This window comes from Herpailurus yagouaroundi, unplaced genomic scaffold, assembly GCF_014898765.1.
Source record: "Herpailurus yagouaroundi ecotype Mexico unplaced genomic scaffold, PumYag 77, whole genome shotgun sequence".
NCBI classification, from domain to species: Eukaryota; Metazoa; Chordata; class Mammalia; order Carnivora; family Felidae; genus Herpailurus; species Herpailurus yagouaroundi.
Window position 1 is genome coordinate 17175734 of NW_024412388.1, and position 22638 is coordinate 17198371.

The 22638-nt window shown below is 41.6% G+C and overlaps 1 protein-coding gene across 5 annotated transcripts in view; it reads right to left on the reverse strand.

Annotated features, from left to right (window-relative positions):
- Positions 1-22638, reverse strand: part of LUZP1 (leucine zipper protein 1) — a 109333-nt gene that overhangs the window by 39965 nt on the left and 46730 nt on the right. Inside the window, exon 1 of one of the 5 annotated variants that reach the window (XM_040464513.1) lies at positions 15659-15943. The exons of the other annotated variants lie outside the window; for them this stretch is intronic. The gene's annotated coding sequence lies outside the window, so the exon portion shown is untranslated. Of the gene's footprint in view, positions 1-15658; positions 15944-22638 lie in introns of those variants that run through there. 5 annotated transcript variants of the gene reach the window in all.

The following is a 22638-nucleotide window of genomic DNA, read 5'->3' on the forward strand; positions in this document are numbered from 1 at the left end:
TGTGTGTGAGGGGCGCCTGGGTGGCGCAGTCGGTTAAGCGTCCGACTTCAGCCAGGTCACGATCTTGCGGTCCGTGAGTTCGAGCCCCGCGTCGGGCTCTGGGCTGATGGCTCAGAGCCTGGAGCCTGCTTCCGATTCTGTGTCTCCCTCTCTCTCTGCCCCTCGCCTGTTCATGCTCTGTCTCTCTCTGTCCCAAAAAATAAATAAATGTTGAAAAAAAAAATTTTTTTTAAATAAATAAAAAGTATTTAATGTACTTAAACAGCTATTTTAATTATTGAAACAGCTTCAGAACTGGTGCACAGACCTTGAACCCTGCCCCTTACCCAACAGCTGTCTCTCTTCCCCTCTCCACCCACCTTAGACACACTTTCCTCTCCACAGCCTAGAACCTCTCCTACATAAGAATTCTGAACTCCAAAAAATGCCCACATACATCTGGTCTGTCTCCACTCAGCCGTAACAATGACAGCAGCAGCCCTGCGAAAGCTACTGCCTCCCCCATCTCTTGCCACATTTCCTGGCATATTACTAAGGCCCAGGGGGCTATTCTCTTCAAAACAGGATAGAATGCTCTGCCCAAAATCAGATGAACAGGAACTCCTGATGATCCTGATTTGTTTTCAACTGTCTACATTCTGTCCTTATTTCTAAGGGATGGAAGTAAGCACCAAATGACTTCTTTCTTTCCTTTACTTCTTGCATCCTTGGCATACTGACCCTGTGTCCCCAGAACAAGAGGATGACTGTAAATACCCTCAGGCTCTTTAGTGCTGCCCCTTCAGAGAGCTTTCCACTCCGGGAGATCCACCCACACCCCTTCCTTCTGGCACCTCTTCTGCTCCTTCTTGTTAACTTCTAGTGAAGACAGTGGTGGTAGTATGGGTATGGGTGGGTGTGTCTGTCTCTGTCTAGAAGCAGAGATGAAAGGACCCTAACAGATCATGCAGAGTCTAACTGCCTCATCTACCAGAGGAGAAAATGAGTCTCATGGAGAAGAGACTGATCCCAGGTTGCAAAGCATGTTAAAGTGAGCATGGTTGAATCCACCTGAGGTAATGAGCCATACTGAAAATGAGTCCATCCTTATTTGATGGCTGAAGAATGAAGCTCTCTTAAATATGTATCACTTTTGTTCCCAAAATACTTTCATAATGGATAGAAATGCAAGTAGGAAATTGTGGTTCCAGCATGATCCCCCAACAGATAACATAAACTCTGGATAAAATGCCAAAAAAAACTATCTGTCTGAAGTGAACAAAGGCTGGCAGATTTTGGAGGGAAGTCAAAAACTGGTAGAAGGGGTGGGGATGGGATGAATTCTCCATTTTTGGAGCTTTCCCCAGAGAGCTATCCAGCTACACTACCAGTCAAAAAACAAACCCTAGACTTTCTCTCTGGAGGAACCATAAGACAGTGCCCAGAGCAGCCACAGATAATGGGAAGAAAGAAGAGAGCCAGAGAAGCAAAGTCCCAGGTGTTGAGTATGAACATTGTCCAAATCTCTAGCTGACCCCTGCACTATGCATGCACAGGGTGGAACCCAAGCACCTCAGTCAAGGGCAAAAGAACGAATGAGATCTGAACAGCCACCCCTGCAGGGGAGACAAACCTGGCAGTTTTGAGTCTGAGTTAATTGCCTGCTAAAATAAAAACGTCAACAGAAATCAGTGTCTCCACAGCATAACATTTACATGCATTCATGTTCAGGAGACAACCCCAAATTACATAAAGAACTAGGAAAACTACAGCCATTTGCAAGGGAAAAGACAATTAGCAGAGGGCAACTCCAAGATGACCCAAATACTGGAATTATTTGACAAGGATATTAAAACAGAAATTATAGCTAAGCAGAGAAATTGAATTTTTTTTCTGAAAGTGAAAGTTTCAGAACAGAAATTATAGCACCTGAAACAACAACAACAAAAATCCTCTGAATGAGCTTAGAACAGAATGGAGATGACAGAGAAAAGAGTTCATGAAATCTACAGATAAACAGAAATTATCCACAGTGAAAAACTCTGCGTCATCTGCAGTCTCTAGAAGAACCATCCTCAGCTCTTCACCTGAGTATACAGTGATTACTTTCTGTTACCAGAAAAACTGATACCAGAGAGACCCAGAATAACTAAGGATCATAGAGATACCATTAACCTGCAATTCTGTTGGAGCAGGCCACCCCTCATATCTACTAATTAACTTTTTGAGGTCTTCCAGATATAAGCAAAGAACAAAGTGTGAAGGTGGAAAATGAGAGGGCAGGATAAAAATTTAAACCTGAGATAACCATAATATCCGAAGTCCTAGGAGTCAAATCTGGTGCCCCATTGTGTCTATCATTTTTTCACCTGGAATTGCTGAAGCAACATTCTCAGGCAGGAGAAAAATGAGGAGGGACTTAATGTTTTTCTTCTGCCCTGTGCAATCTCTTCACCAAAAAGCCAACCTGTAAATGGGCCAATGGAAGGATGAAGTGTGACCAATCAGTGGGTTTGAGGCTGAAGAGTGCCAGCAGCTTGGTAAGAGCCAACCTGGTGCCACCCGGTTGATAAAAGCAGCTAACCTGAATGCCATACCTGACCAGCTTCCTGCACTCAGGTCATTTCATGTTGGAGTTCAAGACATTACAGGTAAAAGCAGAGGGAAAAACATAACCTGCAGAAGAGATGTCTGAAAGCCTTGCCTTCTTCTCATCCCCCTCCCACCCATCCCACCTGCCCACGAGGGAGAAGGGTACAGAGCAAGTGAGAAACTGGTAAAAAGAAGAGGTGCCTCTTAGGGTGAAGAGCCTTGGACAGGAAGTTCAACCACTGACACCTCAGACATGACTTTTATACTCCCTGGGCCTCAGCTTCATCAGTCGAACAAAAAACTCAGACGACATGATATTTAAGGCCCTTTCCAATAACAACATGTATGAACCCTTACCCATGCTGTTTCCGTCTGCCCCTGAAAAAACCGTAATAGATCCCAAAAGGCAAAAGTGGAGACATGCCAACTCATTTGATTTATTTGATTTGAATATCTCAATTATTCAATTTGTTAAAGAATAAATTAAGAGTCTTGTTATTAATTCTTAAATTATGTTAATAACAGATTTCAATACCCATCTATGATGGAGGGCTGCTAAAATAAGGTCTAATTCTCCCAGGATATAACTTTTTTATCCGTGTAACTCTTGGGATAAGAAGGCAGATACTCTTATCCCCCCTACAACAGATGAGCAAACAGATTAAGACCTGTGACTCTTTTAGGAAGCTAATAACAGAGACAGGACTAGAATCCAGTAATCCCTTCTCTGAGCTCCAGGGCTTTTTCCACCTTACCAAAGAAACCTTACTTAACAAAGAACCAAGAGTATAAACAAGATTAGAATTAGAAAGAAAGGATTTAAGAACTTTCAAACACTATGGAAGCATTTATTAATAAACAATTGATAAGACTAGTTTGCGATTAGGACATCTATTTAAAAGCAGACCCTCAAGGACTGCCACCTGTCCGCTGTTTCCTTTTCTAACAAGTAGGCTATAATTGAGACTAGGCTTCCTTGCAATTAGCCCGTGTTTGTGGGGTTTAGCAATAGAACCACATGTCTAAAATTGCTGGTTTTAGACCTGCTTTAGAAAGTTGGCTAAATCAGAAGAACATGCTGGCTCCCTTTAACCTCTGGAAGTCTATAATTAGGATACCAAGGGGCCCAAAGGATTAGACCAGGTAATGGCAAATGTAAACAGCAAAGTCACAACAACCAGTCTAAGGAGAAAGAAACTGAAAGTGCTTTTATTACCTAATTCAATCTTCATAGTAACCCTATTGGGTAAATACCATCATGATTACTTTATAAATGAGGAAGAAATAAAGGGTCAAAGTCACACAGCTGATAAGTGGATTCTCATGTAGGTATTTTGGATCCAAAATGTGCTTTCTCCTCTCCATTATACCACCCTGGAAGGAATTCTCTCAGATCTTACTCTCAAGAGAATCAGTCCTGACCCACATCCCAAATAACACAGACCGACAAGCGGTTGATAGGTAGTTTGTGCATTCTTTCATTCATTCACGTATTCATGCAAATATTGGCTGGCTACAGTGCATCAAGCTCTGAGGAAAATAGGGAGCAGAAACAGAACTGTCTTCATGCCATTTATTGTATAGCGCAACAGGAAAACACTAATTGAAGAATCATACTATTAAATTAATAGAAGCTGACCCATTAATAGGGAGGTCTAGGAAGGCTGCCCCTAGTGGTGAGGACATTTCCAAGCAGAAGAGGGAGCATGTTGAATATGAGGAGCTCAAGTAGATCTGGCTGACCAACAAGGGAGAAGAAGTGTGACAGGAAATGAGGCTGGAGAGGTATAGAGCAAGCCACACCATACAGGCCCTTGGAGGTCCCATACCATAAGATTATAACCTGAGCTGAAGTCGGCCACTCAACTGACTAGACCACCCAGATGCCCCATCATTTAACTCTTAAGTAGGGATAAGGTATGCACATTTCCAGATCACTTTGGCTTCAGTATGGACAACAGATGGAAGCAAGGACAAATGGTGCCAAAAGATGGGTAAGAAGGCCAGTTCCCTGTTTCAGGAGATGGTGGCCATAGAGCTAACACTGCCAGCTGCATACAGGGCACTTACTGTGCCCCAGGCACCGTTCTAGGCACTTTATAGGAATTAACTAAATCCTTAGAACAACTCTGTGAAACAGATACTATTATACCCATCTTCTAAAAGAGGAGAGGAGCGCCTGGGTGGCTCAGATGGTTAAGTGTCAGACTCTTGGTTTCAGCTCAGGTCATGATCTCACAGCCTCATGGGTTTGAGACCCACATCAGGCTCTGCGCTGACAATGCAGAGTCTGCGTGGGAGTCTCTCTGTACCTCCCCTGCTCATGATCTCTCTCAGAATATACAAACATTTAAAAAAAAAAAAAAAAAAGAGGAGAGAAGTTAAGTAATTTAATGGAATCAATGCCTCCCTTCATGTGGTCATTCCCTTATAATCAGTTCCTTGCAAATATCTTTAATTCATTTGTCCCCCTCCCCTAATATTCAACTAGTAAAACTTCAATCTTCACTAAACCAAACTAACAACCTCTCCAGGCCTACACCAAAGCACTAAGTTATAAACTGTGTCTGTAGAGAAAATGCAACTACTGACTGGTATCATTTAAAAAAAAATTTTAGGGGCGCCTGGGTGACTCAGTAGGTTGAGTGTCCGACTTCAGCTCAGGTCATGATCTCACGGTTATGGGTTCAAGCCCCACGTCGGGCTCTGTGCTGACAGTTCAGGGCCTGGAGCCTGCTTTGGATTCTGTGTTTCCCTCTCTCTCTGTTCCTCCCCTGCTCACACTCTTTCTCTCAAAAATAAAGATTAAAAAAATTTTTTTTTAATAATAAAATAAAAAAATTAAAAAAAAATTTTAAACAGGCTCCACGCCCAACGTGGGGCTTAAATCCACAACCCCAAGATCAATAGTTGAATGTTCTACCAACTGAGCCAGCAAGGCACCCCACATTTTAAATTTATCACCACAAAATCTCAAACATGTCCCTCGATGCTGCCAGCAACCCTACTATATCTCCCCTTGCTAGGTTCACTTTCCAACTCTCCAAAACAACTCTTGCACCTCTTTTTTTTTCTCAATAAACCTCCAACCCCGATCAGCTAAATGATTGTCCCCAAGAAGCAACACTCAGACCATCATCTCCCTAATTCCAAATCTAACCATATGTCAGCATTCTGTGTTCCCTATTGTTACAATGAAGAGGGTCTGCTGATACATAAAGTACAACTTTTCATGTCTACTATGGATCTGATTCCCTCTTATCTTCATATGCAGTGATCTCCACTCTCTTACGTCATTTTTCTCCTGTACAGACTCTCAAATGACCCTAGCCAAACAGCATGAGATCCACAGGCCAGCACTGGCTCACAAAATCTTACCAGTGTAAGTACAGGAATAGAATAGGCACCTAGACATTTGTGAAGCAAGCAATGTTGTAGACACTGCTACAACGTGCAAGCATAGGATCTGAGGAGGACTTCTCAAACAGGGTCTAGACCAGTGAGGGTGCTGATGAACTCACACAGTGAGTCACACGTGGAGTGAGTTACAGACAAAAATCTGCATAAGAATACCACATGTAGGTCCTGGACAGACTAGAAAAAATTAATTTGTCCTGCATCACTGACAGCTTGAGAAGCCACACTCTGGAACAGTGCTTTTCAAACTTGAATGTGCACACAAATCAGCTGAGGATCTCACTGAAACACAGACACTGACTCAGTAGGTCTAGGGTGGGGCCTAAGACTGTATTTCTAAGAGCTTCCCAGGTTGATCCAGAGGCCACATTTGGAAAGCAAGATTCTAGAATTTCCCATCTTAAAAAACAAAACGAGGGGCACCTGGGTGGCTCAGTCAGTTAAGCGTCCAACTTCGACTCAGGTCAGGATCTCTCAGTTCGTGAATTCGACCCCCGCATTGGGCTCTGTGCTGATGGCTCAGACCTGAAGCCTGTTTCAGATTCTGTGTCTCCCTCTCTTTGCCCCTTCCCCACTCATGCTCTGTCTCTCAAAAATGAATAAACATTTTTAAAAAAAATTTAAAACAAACAAAACAAAAACCAGAAACAATAAACTCTCCCTTGATCTCACACCTCCTTCCAGTTAGTCTAGCCCCAATGTCTCTGCTTCTCTTCTCTTCACAGCAAAACCTCTCCGAGTACTCTACACGTTTTATTTCCATACCTCTAATGCTCAGTCACTCCAATCAGCCTTCTATCCTCAACACTCCACAAAAACTGTTCATCAGGGTCAAAGGCCTCAATACTGACAAATTCTGTGGTCACTTCCCTATCCTCCAAATGGCATTTAACGCAAATAACCACTCCTTCTCCATCAAAACACTTTCTCCCTTGGTTCCAGGACATCATACTTTCCTCATCATCCTACTCCACAGGTCATCTTCAGTCTGCTCCACCTTCTCCTCTACATGACCAGAGATAGTACCAGGACCTCTTTTCTTCATCTGCACCCTCCCTTCTTTGGGCAATCTCATCTAGTCCCATGACTCAATATCAATGACTTCCAAATTTTCATCTCCAGCACTGACAATTCTAGAAGCATTTCCGACGGCCTACCGGACATCTCTACCTGGATGTCTAATCGATATCACATATCCATATATTCCCATATTGTTGATTGTATTGACCTCCCACCTGTCTTTCTCCCAAACTCATTCCTCCTCACATCTTCCCCTATTTACACTATCACCATTCACCCAACTGACCAGGCCAAACACCTAACCATGCTGAATGTGTCTTTCCTCCACACCGAACATGAAATCCATCAGCAGGTCCTATCAACTCCAACTTCCAAATTTTCTTGAACCTGTCCCTCTGCTCTCTACATCCCCATTAAGCACCCTAGTCCAAGCTACTGGACTCTCTCTCACCCTACCTACTATAATAGCCTCCTTAAGCCTCCCTGCTACCAACTGTCCCCTATGAGTACCACTCTCCAAACAGCAGCAAATTTCTAAAAACTTAATCAGATCAAGACTCTATTCTGCTTAAAAACAACACAACAAAATACCTCTAACAGCTTTCCCTTCCACTTAGAATACTCTAAAGTCCTCACCAGAGTCTACTAGGCCCTGCATGATCTGGCCCCTTACCTACCTCTCTGACCTCATCTCCTACCAGGTCCCTTTCCTCACTTCCTGTTTCTTGCACACACTGCGTTCATTCTGGCCTTAGGGCTTTTGCACTAGCTGTTCCCTCTTCCCTTTGTACAGCTGGCTCCTTTCAGTCATTGAAGGGTCAGCTTAAGTTTTATCACCTCTGTAAAGACTTGGCCAGATAATATTAAGTAGCTCTCAACCTCTAACATATCACCCTAGTTTATGTGCACCTTAACACTTAACCCCATCTGGTATTTTGTTTACTTACTTACTGTTTATCTCCTCCTCCCCACCTCTACCCCCACCTTCTGTCTACCTCATCACTATATCCCTAGGGAATTCTGTACCCTAGAATGGTGCCTGGCTGACAATAAACAGATGGGTCTGTAGCACAGGGGAGCAATCCAGGCTGGATACATAAATTTATGAGTCATGTGCATAGAGGTGTGGTTACTAAAGCCAATGGGGTGGATGAGATCACCCAGGGAGAGTGTCTAGTATGACCAGGGAGGAGGGCCTGCGAGAGTAGTACATTTAATAGCTGTAGAACGGAGGATGAACCTGCAGAAACAGCAGAGAAGTAGGAGAAAGAACAAGACAGTGTTATATCACTTGAGCCAAGACAAGAGAGTATTTCTAGAAGGAGTGGTCAACAGCATCAACTTCACCGAGAAAATGAATTTGAAAAGTCTGTTGAATTCAGCTTCATGAAGGACATCAATGACTTTACTGAAGTGTACAGTGAAATGACAGGGCAGAAGCCAGCCTAGGACAGGCTAAGAGGAGGGAGGCAGTAAATACAGATATCTTGTTTAGATTCGAGAGGATGCAGGGTTGAGGATGAGCTGTTTGGTCTGTTTCTGTTTAAAGGGGGCACCATCCTCGCACTGCCACATGTACAAGCGGCAGGTCCTGGCAGCCGCAAGTCACCCAAGGGCTTCAAACCTTTTATTCAGCTAAGAATTCCGTTCCCCTTGGACCGATTCCTAAATGTCCAGAGTATCAATCTGGAAGTCTTTTTTCAAAGACAGATCTCATCTTCACTACAACGGAAGGTAAAAATGTACACTTTCCCTTGGTGTGTCAGGAACAGAACACGTGGCTTTTTATACCAGAGGGCCTGGGTTTAGAAAGTTTTCTCTGCCATTTTAATTCCAAGGCTCATTTTGGGGGAGTCATCGTTATTTCTACCCCCAGCAAGAAGTTTCTTTCCATTTTACAGCCTCTAGAGAACTTCCCATTGTCTCTGTTCCACACTCCTTCTCCACCCTGCCTGCTGCCCAGGCAACATACCACAATGGGAGGAGTACACATGGTCTCAGAAGCCAGGGAATCTTGGTTTCCTCTATACTTCAGTCACACAGCAGTCCGGGTGATTAAACTTCACGATCTCAATTTCTTCAAGTGTACACAGAGACTATAATATCTAAACTTCATGGGACTGATGTAAAGGACTATATGGAAATACAGATTCAGCATAAGCAGATAAGGCCTGGCATAATGTGTTCTATAAATGTTAATCCAATTTTCTTCTTCTCACCATTCTGATAAAGCATTGTATCCCCTGTGTGTTTTTATTTAGTTTCTCTTTCCTTCTAAGTGTACTAGGAAGACCTTGGGAAAGGAACCCTGAGAAATTTACTTGCCCAGTTCCAGCAGAAATAATTTTAAAGAAGTACCAGAAGAGGTGGGTGAGGCCAGAGGTGTTGCTGGGCAGCATGTGAAAGGGCAGGGAGGATGCCCCTGGGCAGAAGACATCAGCAGGCTCTCTGCCAGGTTCTCTGCATCTCCCCACCACCAACCCTTGTCCAAGTTCCTTCTTATAGCCCTGGATGTGCCTCTTTATCTCATCTGCTCAGAAAGCCATGCTTGCCAACAAGTCTCAAGTCAGTGTCTTCAGTATTCAAAACAAACAGCACACACACTCAGAGCACACACATACTGAGCAGAACACAGGGCAATGAAATCCTGAGACCCAGTCCTGTCTCTCTAATTTACTGGTTCTGTGATCCTTAATAGATATTATAATTCTCTGAGTAGAAGTTTCCTCATTTGTAAAACAGAGATAACAATATATCCAGACTCCAAGGCTGTAAGGACCAAATGAAATAATATATGTGAAAGTACTTTATATATTATAAAACATGGTTATTGTTATATTACAGGTACACAGAGCAGCTGCAGAATCTACCTTTGGCCAATTGAGGTGTGTTACTGAGAAAGTCCACATTCTTGGAGTAGTCTGTTCTATGATCTAAGGCTACCTGTTTCCAACTTAAGTGCTCCAATCTCTAGCCGCTAAAAAAGTTATATTCTAATTTCACTTGATTCTCTTATCTTAGCAAGGACTCAAACTTCTCTGACTAAATGGCTCCATGTCTCCAAATGGTAAAGACCACTGGCCCTGATGCTAAGGGCCCTTTTTGACTCTAACATTCTAAGATTCTCCATCCTTTGCTCCCAAAGTACTTTGTCCATATCTCTACTTGCACAATTCCCAGTCTACTTTGCATTATAACTTTGTTTTGTATCATCCTCTAAGGAGAGAGCAAAAGGCTGTCTTACTGAGTTTGATATTCTCCATAGCACTTAACATGGAGCTTTGTACACAGAGCTTTGTGCGCCAAACAATATTGGCCGATTGACTCAACGCTAATTTCTAATTTTTTGCACTTATTGTCCATCCCACACAATAACTATAAACTCTTATTCTTCTATGCTTTTTTTGTACCTCCATAGGCCTGGCACAGTGTGAAACACATAATTTTTTTTTTTTTTTAAGACCAATGACTGGTTTATTTCTTGGTCAAGATTTGAAAAAGCCCAATCAACCTATCCTACCTATGATTTTTAACAACTGGCTCTGGTTATTGACATATATAAACATGACATTTATCAGAGTGTCACAAAAGGAAACTGCATAATGGAGTTATTACACAGATGGAGGGAAATGAAATGCGTGAGTTGAGGGGCCTTGTTCTCCCCAGTGGCACCAAAAATATGGTAAAAAGGCAAATATATTGATAGCAGACCTGGACTCTAGAGTTTATCTCTAGAAGATGGGCAGTCTTCTAAAATGGCTCCCAAAGATCTCCACCCCCTAGTGTCCATGTTCTATGTGGGCTCTTCCCCTTGAGTTTGGTCTGGGCCTCAAGACTGGTGTCTAACAGTGAGAACATAGGCAAGAATTATGAGATGTCATTTCTGAGATTAGCTTATAAAAGACTGAATTCTTTCTTACTGGCTCTTTCTCTTTTTGCCATCTCTTGCTTGCTTTGATGAAGCTAGCTGCTGTGCTACAGAAGCCCATATGGCAAGGAACTAAAGGTGGCCTCCATCTACCAACCAGTAAGGAATGGAGGCCCTCAGTCTAACTGCCCACAAAGACCTGAATCCTGCCAACAACTGAGTGAACTTCAAACCCTTCTTCGGTCACACCTTGATGGCTGACATCTTGATTACAGCTAAGAGCCTAAAGCAGGAGACCCAGCTAAAGCCATGCCTGGCTTCCTATCCCACAGAAACTGTGATAATAATAAATGTATATTGTTTTATGCTGCTAAATTCTGTTATGCAGCAACATATAACTACCATACCCTGTATGTTTAAAAAAAAAAAAAAAAAGGAGGGGATATGGAGAGATTAAAAGATTCTTAAAAAAGATATAACCAGGGGCGCCTGGGTGGCTCAATCGGTTGAGCGTCCAACTTCAGCTCAGGTCATGAACTCACCTTCTGTGAGCTCAGGTCCCACGTCGGGCTCTGTGCTGACAGCTCAGAGCCTGGAGCCTGTTTCAGATTCTGTGTCTCCCTCTCTCTCTGCCCCTCCCCCGTTCATGCTCTGTCTCTCTGCCTCTGAAAAAATGAATAAACCTTAAAAAAATAAAAAAAAATAAAAAAAAAAGATACAACCAACCAGCCACAATGTATGGATCTTAACTGGATCCTAATTCAGACTAACTGTAAGAAACAAAACAGAATCATTGATGAGAAAATGAAAATTTGACTGACTGGATATTTGATGGTATTAAAGAATTCTGGTTTTTTATGTGATATTAAAATTATAGTTTTTTTAATTGTAAGAAGTCCTTAACTTTTAGAGATACATAATGAAATGCTTACAACAGATGAAATGATATAATGTCTGGAATTTGCTTCAAAATAATACAGAATGGGGTTAAGTGGGTAGGGTATAGATGAAACAAGACTGGCCATGATTTCGTAACTATTGAAACTGGGAGTGGATACATGGGAGCCCATCATGAAGTTTCCTTTTGTATACATTTTAAATTTTCTCTAACAAAAAAAACTAAGAAAGGGAAGAAGGGTAGGTAGAATCCTAAAGTCCAAGGGCCCCTCTAGTTCTCACAATCTAACTACACTACAGCCACTCTGACCTTCCCTAGGTTTTCTGCACTGGATATACCATTTCAGTCCATGCCAGTGACCAACATTACCAACTCTCCCACAAAAATTCTGTCGAGCACTTAGATCTGATAAGTTACTTAAAGTAAGATTATTTAGACAATTTGGCCCTTATAGGTAAAGAGGGTGGAGTGAAATGGTAGCTAATTGCTAGAAAGTGCTTGGCACAAACTAGAAGGAATCACCATAGGTCTTCCTGGTGTGGGAAACCATCCCCTAATGCACTTTATTGTGGCCTGCCTTTGGACACCCCAGCCTCCCACCTTGATAGGTATTTTAACATTTCCTCCCTATGCTGTGTACAGACTTAATTTCTTGCCTCTTAATGTTTTCTTTAATTAAGCCTTAAGTATCTTAATTGCTGTGAATGATCTATTTTCCAATTTCCCACTGTGTTCAGCTAATTAAAAAACAAAAAAACAAACAAGCACACACACAAAACTCATGGTCAACAGTTCTGCAAGAAAGTAACTTCAACAGGAAAGAAATCATATCTGCTTTTTCTTGTCAGAGTCTCTGATTCTTAGATTAGAGAATCAACCTTTGAAGTTCCTACTAAACAAGAAAATTCACACAACAAAGTGAAACTGGGATAGACAAAAGAGAACTTCGTGACTAGTTCCCACACTCTTTCTCTGGGTACACCACCACTGCTACTACCATATCCCAGTTCTATTGTATAAGAGGTCCACGCTCTAATCTGTTATGATAGCTTCAATCACCCATACTATATTTATATTCTAGCCCCTACCTTTCACCCTCTCTTTAAAAGAACAGTCCTAAGATTTACACTCCTGGAGGTTTTCAACGCTAATTATTGGAAAAACCTAGGAGTTTTCAAAAATATCATTTATCTGATAAATGACTGAATTTCTACAATGAGTCAATGATATGAAAAAGTGGGTGCAGGGGAAGGACTTGAAATACAAAGAAACTCAGGAAACATAACAACTTAATGTACTGCATGGGTTCTGGTCAGATCCTTACCCTAACAAAGTAACTGCAAAGACATTTTTTAGACAATCAAGGAAATCTGATTATGATCCTATCTAGATGTTATTAAGGTTTTGTTAATTTTCTTAAATTTGATAATAGCATTACGGTTATGTGAGAAAATGTATTTAAAAAAAGATGCATAAAAAAGTGTGTAGGTATAAAATGATATGATTTCTGGGATTTGGTTTAAAATTCTTCAACACATTAAAAAGAACTGAAGGAAATGTAGCAAAATCTTGAAATTACTGAATATACATATATGTAGGTTCACTGTATTAGCCTCTCTCCTTTTGTGAATGTTTGAATTTTTTTTTCTTTTTTTATTTATTTTTGAGACAGAGCATGAATGAGGGAGGGGCGGAGAGAGAGGGAGACACAGAATCTCAAACAGGCTCCAGGCTCTGAGCTGTCAGCCCAGAGCCCAACGCAGGGCTCGAACTCATGGACTGTGAGATCATGACCTGAGCCAAAGTCGGACGCTTAACCAACTGAGCCACTCAGGCGCCCCGAAATTTTTCATAGTAAAAAAAATTTTAATACTACCACCTAGTACAACCAAACTCTAGCAATATCTACCAGAGCTAAACATATGACCCAGAATCTTATTCCTAGGTATACACCCAAGAGAAATGAGTGCATATGTTCACCAAAAGATATACATAAGACTAAGAGTGTCCATGGCAGCTTTGTCATATAGCCAAAACTGGTAAGATCCCAAATGTCCATCAACAGTAGAATAAATAACTGTGATACATCCAAACAATGAACCATTACATACTGCTACATACAACATGGATGAATATCCAGACACAATGTTAAACAAAAGCAGCCAGACCCAAAATAGTTCATGCAGTCTGAGGCTATTTATGTTCTATTACATGAAACTCAAAAATAGACAAAACTTATCAATGGAGATAGAAGTCAGAATAACTAGTTACTTGGGTAGCCAGTACCGATGAGGAAGAAGCACGAGGGAGCCTTCTGGAATTCTGGAAATGTTCTCTATCTTGACCTGATGCATATCTTGATGTGAGTAGTCTTTACATGACAGCATACATACATAAAAATTCATTGAGTATTTTACTGAAAAATCTGGATAATTTACTGTAGCTATATCTCAATAATGAACAAATAATGGGAGTAAAAATCAGAATCCTAGGTATCAGTATTTTATAAAAGCTCTGTAAGCAATTCTAATGTGCAGCCAATACAAAGAACCATTCTACCTCAGCAAGCTCAAAGTTAAGCCTCCCAAGTCTTCCTACTTCCAGTTCAATAGTACCTGTGAGATAAGGTAATAAGAACTGAAGCTTGAAAAGATGGTGGAGCAGAGAGGAGGGACAGAGTTATCCCTTTGAAAAGAGTAGGAATCTAGGGCAAGGGAGGAAAAGTTGAGGTCAGTGCTGATGGAGCTAAGAACAAAGCTGCAAAAGACTGAATATGACAACTCATTTTAATTCTAGCTTTACCACCAACGAGCTATGGGTATGACCTTAGGCAAGCTGCTTTATCTCTCCAGGCCTCCCTATGATCTCGTACAGCTTTTAAACAAAGTCTGGAGAAGAAGGTGAGAGGAATCAAGTAAGAGCAGGCCCTTTTAAAAGACCATAGGTTTCCCTCTAACACAGACAGCACTTACCATCCTGTATTGTAATTATCTGCTTCTTTATATCCCCCCACCAAACTGTGAGCTCTTAAAAGGCCAAGATTATGTATTTCATCTCCAAATCCAAGCACATGAATAGAACTTGGCACACAGTAATAGTTCGGTAAATGTTCAATGGCTACATAGCTGAACACTATGAGGAGTGCTTCTATTTATATTCTTATAAGTATAGGTATGTATACATAAAAAAGAACAATTCATCTCCCACATGTATACCTTTAAATAACATTGAGTAATATTATTTTCTTTACTAACACCAACTAAAAGAAGTCCAGATTCCAGGATGCCCAAAATCATCAGAAAGGCTCCCCAAAGATGTCCTGCCAGAGGCCTCAAAAGTCCATGGCTCCTCCTCCCTAAATAATATAATGAATAATAATATCTAATGCTTACACATTATTTCATACTTCAAATCACTTTCACTCCCATCCACTCAATTCTCACAACTCTATGAGGAGATACTATCAAACCCATTTTAAAATGTGAGGAAACGGAGGCTCGTATTTTAAATAATTTGCTACTCTAAGGCAAGCTGAAAGCTTCTAAAGAAAGGCTTTCGTAGGCAGCCCCTTTCTTCAGCACCCAGGAGAAACATCACCAGTTCTATTCCCCCAGCCTCCCCAAATAAGATGGATCCATCAGTTCACTAGCTGCTTTTATTAAGCTAACTACCTCTTAGGTTTTCCTTGTACCCATGAGACTCAGTTACACAGATTACTTTTATTATGTTTTAAGCAAAAAATAAGACCAGCACAGGGAGAAAAATCCCAAGACTACAGAAACCCACACTCAAAAGTTGCTGTTTAACCTCTTTGTGTATAAAGCTAAAAAGAAACAAGACTAAAACTTGCTCCAACAAGCAAGCTCTAAACCCTACTTACTGACCAGAGAACTCTGCAGCACTCAGGATATTCGTTATGCACAGATGATTCAGTCTGTACTTGCTTCAATATTTTCTTCAATAATTTGTACTATCATTTTCTCCACACCACTGTAAATTCTTACAAAGGCAAAGGTCATATCTTCCAGTTAGGAAGGTCCAGCTCCTATAAAAAAGTACATAGTACCCCAAATCACACCACTAAACATGTTTTTCTGTCCTAGTAATTGATATAAAGTCTTTCCCAAAATTAAAAATTAAAATACTTTAACAAGTTGACATTCTTCAACAGAACAACACATATAGAATCTAGAGTCTCTAAGAAACAAAGATCAAAGGGCACTTGGCACCACAGTAATGCCAGGCACACATTTTAGTGGAAACTAAATCAAAGTGTGCTGAATAATGTTAACTAGGAGCTTAAAATTCATTAAAACTCAAGGATCAAGGACAAAGAAAGATGGGCACAGAACACAGAGTTAATTGGAAAAATAGCAAATCAGATTCTAAGGCGGTTCCACCCAAGGTCATGCTGGGGTCCCACAAGGGAACACTCTGGATTTAAGCACCAGAGACCTAGAGCCCCAGTGCATGCATCAGAACAGGGGCCTAGCACACAGGTTCTTTCGCCTTGAGGAGCATCTCAAACAGCAGCAGCTGGCCCCCTCCCCCCAATTACCCTCCACTCACATGCCCTGAGGCCCTGCAGGCCATAGGACTGCTGGAGTTAAGCCAGACAGAACTAAAAGTTGGAGGAAATTAGCATGTCACCTGACACTTTTCTGGCATAGCCTAAACTGATTAGTTTAAGTTACAAACATGACTGCAAGATTCCACTATGCTGGTGAGACTACTCTTTTTCTGCAACTAAAAATAACCTATTTATCAAATAGGGAGCATTCCTTAAGTTTTTTCTGCCCTGTCAGCAACCCAAACTTCCATTTCCTCAACTCCTTCATCTTCATCTAGAGTGTTTTCTTGGATCAAGTCTCCTCACCTCTCCGACCTTCCCAACTCCTCACCCTAATCCCGTGAACACAGCATAAGAGACTAAACTCCTTTCTCCTAACTCAAACTTTTAGTTTCTTTCCAGTTACAAACATTTACGAAGGTTAGAGGCTCCTGCCTTGTGTAAAGCCACAACTAGAAGATGGGTTGAGCTGCAGCAAATAATAATGAAAAGCAATGAAAAAATGAAGGACAAGACAGGGCATGATCAGGAAGTCAGCTAAAGGCTTTTCATTCAGGCAGGAATGGAGGGAACCCCACCCACTGAGAAGAATAAAGCACGAAGGTGAATGGTTTCCAGTAAAGAGCCAGACTGTATCTGGCCTTATCTCCTTACAACACAGCCATCAAGCCTGCTCTGGGACAGAATCGTACCCAATGAGTTCTGAGTAACCTACAAGAATCATTAAGCGGTACTGGGGTTGCAGTGACATTTTCAGGGGGAACAAACTCCCATCATTTAAGCCAAACAAGCCAAGCTTCAAGTGCAGATTTTCTGGTCCCACAGAGCTGAGGGGCTCAAATCATTCCACCAGGAGTGGGAGTTCTAAGGAAGCTAGAAACCGTGTCCTCAGTAGCTCTCCCACCTGTTGGGTCCTGAGGCAAGCGGGCACACCTTTTCCAAAGGTGGAAACTATGTGGACTTTGAACTTCCTTATAGCCCCTTGTTCTCTGCAACAGCATCAAGAGAATGCCACAATACTATGCCACCCTACACAGACTGAACAAAGCATCTGTTATTCTACAACAGTTACTTGAGATACACATTTATATATTCTCCACAGATCCAACTTTAAAGTCTTCTTTCACTCTTATTTTTAACCTTTCACATTCTCTTTAAAAATAAAAACAAAGACAAAACTCACTTATCTATAGAATCCAGACTCTCAGAAATATTCCTCCTGAAAAAGAAAAATTAGCCTGAGACTACGCAAGATACACTGTGGTAAAGTTCCAATGCAGCATCTATACTGTGTCAGAGCAAACTGAAGCTGTGGCCCTTCATCAGAGCATCAGAACCTTTCAGGATTCATGAAATCAAAGAATATCAGAGCTAAAAAGATCTTTGAGGATCAATAATCCAGCCTTTCGTTTTAAAGATGGGGAAAATAAGATCCAAAGAGAGGAAAATGGAGGCTTGGAGCAAAACTGGACCTAAAAGCTAGGTGTCCAGAATCCCAACTCAAACCTCTTAAGCCACACCATTCCTCTTCATAAGACTGAGTTTATGGAAGTCCAGGAGCTAAAGAAAGGGAGGGAAAGGAAAGTAAATACATGGTTCCAAGCAGAGATCAACGCTGTGAACTCTCCTCCTCCTCTGTTGCTTTGTAGTGTGCCTCAGGGACTGTTTCTGTTCTCCATATGCCTTAATTTTAGGAGCTTTTCTATTTTATTTTGAGTGAGAGAGAGAGACAGAGAGAGAGAGAGAGAGTACAGAGGAGGGACTGAGGGAGAGAATCTCAAGCAGCCTCCATGCCCAGGCAGAGTCTGGTCTGACACGGTGCTGGATCTCACGACCATGAGATCATGACCTGAGCCAAAATCAAGAGTAGGATGCTTAACCGACTGAGCAACCCAGGTGCCCCTCAAAAGCTTTTCTCTTGAACGTTACATAATTTTTACTATGAAGCAAGATATAAATTCCCACTCACACCTTAACCAGGCCTCCCAATCACGGGTCAGGCAAAGTCAAAAACAACCAACTGCTAAGATAAAATGACTACAAGAACCCTTAAGCAGAAAGATAACAACCCTTGGGGGAAGGGACATGTTTTAAAAAGATGACTCAAGGGGCGCCTGGGTGGCGCAGTCGGTTAAGCGTCCGACTTCAGCCAGGTCACGATCTCGCGCTCCGTGAGTTCGAGCCCCGCGTCGGGCTCTGGGCTGATGGCTCAGAGCCTGGAGCCTGTTTCCGATTCTGTGTCTCCCTCTTTCTCTGCCCCTCGCCCGTTCATGCTCTGTCTCTCTCTGTCCCAAAAATAAATAAACGTTGAAAAAAAAAAAATTTTTTTAAAAAAAAGATGACTCAACTGGATGACCCTAATGAAGGAAACTACATTACTAGACTTCATATTCCAGTGTCTAGTATCTAGGTCTTGGAGAAAATCTCAATTATCTGAATCTTGGTTTAATAGTAAAATAAAAAAATAAAGACTTTCATTCATTCTAAGGCCCTTTCAAGTTCTAAAAGGCTCAACCTCTTTGCAAGAGGCCCCTAATAAAGGAAGACACTAGCCATGAGTACCCAAAAGGCAAGGTACAAAAGTCTTAAGTTTGGCCACCAGCCTGGTCCTGGCAAATAGGCTTCCTAGCTACTCTAGCCTTCCCATAACCTGACAGGGAACACCAATGGTACCACTAAAATTAAACATGGGGGAAAGAGTGCATACTGTCTTTTAACAGTGTGCCCACTAGAATGTTGGCTGTGATGCCTTTAAGGATCTGGTTTGACCATCTACAGATGGTTTAAATCTGCCACTACTGATTGTTTCCATCCTCTCCAGTGAAATCAAACTGAATATTTATTGTCTACCACTAAATATACTAAACACTTTCTCATTATCTTCATTCTCTATTTTTTCTTTGATTTGGCATTTTGCATGTTAAAAGACCTATTAAAAATTTTAAAAATCTAGTCACAAGTAAATAACTAGACATTTCAATTAGTAGAAAACCAAAAAAAAAAAAAAAGAAAAAACCAATTGAGCATAAGCAAGCTTTTTCTATAGCATCTAAGTCTACATAGCCAATGCCACATTCTTTCAGAGACCGCTCCTTCCCAGAGATGTGGCTGATGGTGAAAATGCCATATAATATAAGCAGAGAAGACCAGAATTTGGTTTTCTGCTGGCTCATCAACAACACACCTTAATATAAAGGCTACAGGGGCGCCTGGGTGGCTCAGTCGGTTGGGCAGCTGACTTCGGCCCAGGTCATGATCTCGCAGTCCGTGAGTTCGAGCCCCGCATCGGGCTCTGTGCTGACAGCTCAGAGCCTGGAGCCTGTTTCGGATTCTGTGTCTCCCTCTCTCTGACCCTCCCCCGTTCATGCTTTGTCTCTCTCTGTCTCAAAAATAAATAAACGCTAAAAAAAAAAAAAAAAAATATATATATATATATATATAAAGGCTACAGTATATCAGAGATTAAAGACAACAACTGAACTGATGCAAAAGGAAATGCAACCTCCAATGTAAATTATGAAAAGTAATGAATTTTAAATAAGCAAGTACTTGCCTGCCCAACCCACTAAGCCTGGGATAAAGACGATTTCTATCAACAAGATTACAAACAGTAATTTTCAAACCTCATTATGGATATGGAATTACTTGTTAAAACTGCAGATTCCCAGGCACCATCCTTGAATATTCTCATTAACTGGATCTGTTGTGGAGTCCATAGATTTGCATTTGTATTCTGATACAGAAGGTCCAAAGACTATGCTTCTTAAAAAACCATGATGAAAAAGGACATTGTTAGGTCTCCAGGACACCTAAATGTACATTTTCTGGGTGGTGTAACCTACAGTATGTGTTCCAAAGATGCCAGGTCAATTTTCAACAGTACCAGACTCACTCCCTCCCATACTGAGAATCAATATGGGCTGATTTCAAGCACTTTACTTTTTTTTTTTTTATGTTTTTATTTATTTTTGAGACAGAGAGAGACAGAGCATGAACAGGGGAAGGGCAGAGAGAGAGGGAGACATAGAATCGGAAGCAGGCTCCAGGTTCTGAGCTGTCAGCACAGAGCCTGACGCGGGGCTCAAACTCACGGACTGTGAGATCATGACCAGAGCTGAAGTTGGACGCCCAACTGACTGAGCCACACAGGCGCCCCCCCTTTTTTTTTTAATGTTTTTCAAGCACTTTAAACTAGGTAATCCTCCCTTCCACCTCCTAAAGCAACTTTTTTTTTTAACAATGCTTTTTTTTTAATCTTTTTTTTTTTAATTTACATCCAAATTAGTTAGCTTTTTTTTTTTTTAATTTTTTTTTTTAACGTTTTATTTATTTTTGAGACAGGGAGAGACAGAGCATGAACAGGGAAGGGTCAGAGAGAGGGAGACACAGAATCCAAAACAGGCTCCAGGCTCTGAGCTGTCAGCACAGAGCCCGACGCGGGGCTCGAACTCACGGACCACGAGATCATGACCTGAGCCGAAGTCGGCCGCTTAACCGACTGAGCCACCCAGGCGCCCCTCCAAATTAGTTAGCTTTTAGTGCAACAATGATTTCAGGACTGGATTCCTTAGTGCCCTTTACCCATTTAGCCCATCCCCCCTCCCACATCCCCTCCAGTAACCCTCAGTTTGTTCTCCATATTTATGAGTTTCTTCTGTTTTGTCCCCCTCCCTGTTTTTATATTATTTTTGTTTCCCTTCCCTTATGTTCATCTGTTTTGTCTCTTAAAGTCCTCATATGAGTGAAGTCATATGATATTTGTCTTTCTCTAATTTCACTTAGCATAATACCCTCCAGTTCCATCCACGTAGTTGCAAATGGCAAGATTTCATTCTTTTTGATTGCCGAGTAATACTCCATTGTATGTATGTGTGTGTGTGTGTGTGTGTGTGTGTGTGTGTGTGTGTGTGTGTATCCCACATCTTCTTTATCCATTCATCCGTCAATGGACATTTGGGCTCTTTCCATACTTTGGCTATTGTTGATAGTACGGCTATAAACATGGGGGTGCATGTGTCCCTTCGAAACAGCACACCTGTATCCCGTGGATCAATGCCTAGTAGTGCAATTGCTGGGTCTAGGGTAGTTCTATTTTTAGTTTTTTGAGGAACCTCCAGACTGTTTTCCAGAGTGGCTGCACCAGCTTGCATTCCCATAAAGCAACTTTTGAAGTCAGTGCTACCTCCACTCCTCATACCAAAGACTCTTCTAAAGGTTACTCAAACACACTGGTTGGGCTCCTTTTCTTGCATGGTCACTCAGTGGTTTCATTCTGGGCTGTGTTTTTATTACGTCTCAGAAAAGTCTTCCATTCCATTCTATGTAAAGTGAGATACTCTCTGAAAATAAGCATCCCTTCCTTAACTTAGTTCTTGCTTCTCCTGATTTATTTCTCTTCATGGTACTTAACATTACCTGAGATTCATTATATTTTATATTTACTTACACTCTCCCCTACTAGAACATGAGCTCTATTAGAAAAGGGGCTTTCCTGGGACACCTGGGTCGTTCAGTTTAAGCGTCTGACTTCGGCTCAGGTCATGATCTCACAGTCTGTGGGTTCAAGCCTCACATTGGGCTCTGTGCTGACAGCTCAGAGCCTGGAGCCTGCTTCAGATTCTGTGTCTCCCTCTTTCTCTGCTTCTCCCCCCAGTTGTGCTCTGTCTCTCTTTCTCTCTCTCAAAAATAAACAAACACTGAAAATTAATTTTAAAAAAGGGGGGGGAACTTCCCAACACTAACACTGTATTCCTAGCACCCAGAACATATCTGGTACATAGCAGGTGCTTAATAAATGTTTACAAATTAATAAAGCACCATTTCAGAAAACAAAATAAGTTCTCAGTCTTCCATTCCATTCAGTTTGCCTAGCATATGCACTGTCACCAGTGTCATCCTTTAGATGACTACATCATTCAGGAAGCTGAATCTAGGTGCCAACTCAGAGAGGTTCCCTACCACATGATCTTGACTCCCCTATGATAACATGAGATTTTTTTCCCCCTAACTGAACTGCAATACAGGTTTAAAGGTCCAGCCCACAGATGTTTCCAAATGACTTATACTCCACAGGAATGACTTGGCTTCTACTATGTGAGAAGTTAAATGCAATGCTGGCAAACACCAGTGTGAGAGCTGCAAGTTTCAACAAAAGCAGAACATACTACATTGGCAGCCAAAAATCCCTTCACCCGATTCTGCATTAGGTCAGCCAAACACTTCCTGTCAAGACGCAGCTAACTCCCACCACATACATCTGTCAATTCATTCGCTTAGGGGCAATGACTGATAAAA